The sequence below is a fragment of the Sceloporus undulatus genome, chromosome 1, assembly GCF_019175285.1.
Source record: "Sceloporus undulatus isolate JIND9_A2432 ecotype Alabama chromosome 1, SceUnd_v1.1, whole genome shotgun sequence".
In the NCBI taxonomy this organism is placed as follows: Eukaryota; Metazoa; Chordata; class Lepidosauria; order Squamata; family Phrynosomatidae; genus Sceloporus; species Sceloporus undulatus.
This window is the reverse complement of record NC_056522.1, coordinates 289,194,881-289,197,920: the sequence shown is the minus strand read 5'-3', so window position 1 is coordinate 289,197,920 and position 3,040 is coordinate 289,194,881.

Here is a 3,040-nt window from a genome sequence, read left to right as displayed (position 1 = left end):
AAAAAAAATCCATATGGAAATGGATTTCAGTTCATTTCTGGTTTTATGGAGAGTCTGGTAACTTGGTGGGCTTTGGTCAATTTTTTTAGAGGTCCACAGCTCACTGACTGATGAACCACAAAGCCACCTTTCCTGGAACTCTCCAGGAGTGGAACCATCATATTTGATGGGGGGGGGGGGGGAGCAAGAGCCATGAATTAATTGACAGGCACTACATCTTTAGGTCAAGGGCTTTTCCTTTGCTTAGTTTTACAGCACTGGTCCATTCATTTACTTGTGTTTTGTATATTGAGGTTGGCTGTAAGTCCCAAAGTCTTAGGAAAAGTCTTTTCCCAGGCTTGCTATTTTAAAGCTTTCAAGTGAAAATGGTTTAGCAAGTATTGAACAGTTGCTGTAGGTAGTACATGCAGTGGTAGAGCTATTGATATGAAGTGATGCAACCTTATCAAGGAAGTCACAATCCTAAGCACTGTGGACTTAGACCTTCCATTTCAGTTTTCTACTCTAGGTGGTATTCAAATACAAATTTGAATCCATCTTTGCTTAATGAAGGCTACTATGTTTTTCTTTTACTTCTACTTTCTAGCCCTATTCATATATTTTCTTTTAAAAATGCAGGGTCAATGAATGGAAGAAGTGGGACTCTGATGTTTTAGCCAGAAGCAGTCAACATTAGTGCTGAAGTAAGTTGCCCTCTTCCCATTTTGCACAAACCAGCAGGTACTGAATGAAAGGCATAACATTTTTTGGCAGGAGTGGTAGTGAGTTCTACTTCTTGTAGCAATCATCCCCTACTGACTACTATCTATCTGAAATACCATGTTTATAAGTGCAAAGAAAAAAAGTAGTTTAGTAATTTTGCCTTTGACAGTCTATTCTATAGTCAAAGTTCAAAAACCTGACCTTTCAGCTACAGTCTCTTAAGTTTAAAAGGTTGGTTCTTATTTTGTACCCTAAAGCCATGGTGAGGGGGAGATTGCGTCTCTCTAGATATTTTTTACCTTACCATTTTCATCAGCTCTGGCCAGCATAGAGTACATCTACACTGACAGGAAAGTCCATCTTGCCACTGGGGTATTCATTCTGCAGTGACCATAGTTAGGCAAGTTTGGGTGAAATGTCCTTACAATTCTCCATTTTGAACACACCATGGTCCAATAAATCACAATATTCTTTCACCAAGTTTCCCCCCCCCCCTGCCATCCATACCTGTGGATATATTTATTTCTGAATTTCTCCCCGGCCTTATTTAAAACTAAAATAAACCTTCACTTTTTCCCATCTAGATTAAACCCGAGGCAATGAAGAGGCCTGGATTCAGACTTAGGGGTTTTACAGACCGGCACTTTGTGCTGGCTTGTAGGCGCAGTGAAGGCTGAGTGTCCAGATGCTCTGAGCCCTCACCAAGCCACCTGGGCACCATTTTGGTGTGTGCCCATCTACACAGCACATGCCATGATGACACACATCATGTGCAGTGCCTAAACAGAGCTGCATGGAAAGGGCATCATCATAGCGTGCCAGTGTGCCTATAGTGCCCCTTCCAGGAAGTTGCCTAAAACAGCTTCTTTTGCTCCCTACAATGAAGAGATTGGTGCTGCTGCTTGCCACCCATCAATAGAGCCCCTTAATCATCCTTTATGTTGTTTGGATAACTCACTGTGAAAACTAGGTGGGGCCATTTTATTTGGCTTGTGTAGATTCATGGTGAATGAGTATGTCAGATGCAACCCCCAAAACATTTAGATATCCACAACTACCACCCCTATCAACCCTTGAGTATAAACAGAAAATATTTTTGGTGGTCATGTTTCACTACCAAATTGACTTTAGCCAAGTTTGCTGTTAAAGAAACAGTCTCTGACCCTGAGTGTTGTAATTGTTTTGATACTTATTTACAGTAACCATTTTTCATAATTTGCATGGCATTTTGCAGCAATTTTAAGAGGAGACAGTCTCTGCCTAGAAGAATTTACTAACTAAACTAGACAAATATAGAGTGGAAAGACTTTTTTTAAAAAAGGAAACTCCAATTATACAAAGTGGAAAAGACAAGAAGGCAATTGCCACATAGTAGGCAACAGTGTTCCATCACAGGAACTTCCAGGAGTTTTAAGATTTAGAGGAGGACATATACACGGAGAGAGAGAAAGAGCGCACATTTCATCATATTCATTATGGTTATGTCCCTTCAGTTTGCTAATAATACATAAAGGTAACAACTTAGAATAGATAAGATGCAACAAAGAAAGGGGCAAGACATTTTAAAGTAATAGTTGCGTGTCCAAATGGACATCCAGACCTGACTTTTGCAACCTCAGTGAATACAAATGGACACATAGTATTTAAACAGTGAGACAAGAACACAAATTCATAGAATCATAGAATCATAGGGTAGGAAGAGACTATAAAGACCATCAAGTACAACTCCCTGCCATGCAGGAACACAGAATCAAAGCACCCCTGACAAATGGTTATCCAACCTCTGTTTAAAAACCTCCAAAGAAGGGGAGTGGGCATGGACTGTTTGATGCCTTCCCCTGGAATGAGGCAGACAATAACCAATCACAGCATGGCAGCAATGCCATGGCCCGGGGTTTCTGGGGGCGTGGTCAGAGGCAAAGGTTTGCCAACTGCCCCCGTTGCCCCATTGCTCAGAAGAAATTGACCTATCCACCCGCCACTGGTATAGTATGAAGTTGTATTGGTCACTTAGGGGCCAGGAAGGATTTCCCCCCCTTTTCCGTGCGTTTTTCGCCTACCCCATACTGTTTCCAGTGATATTTGGGAAAATGGCTAGTGCGGTGTCTATTAATATCGAATGTGGCTTAAAAGTTGAATTTTGATTGGAGTTATATGATTATCTACTTTTGGCATAAATATTTGGATTATATTTTCATGAGCACCTTGAACACCATTTGGGTGGAAGGGACATTTCTGGAACCACCTTTTTAGGCCTTGTGACCTGGGGGATGGCAGAAAGAAATTGCCCTTAGGTCTGGCTTGAAAGTTAAACCCCATCTATAATCTTCACAGATTG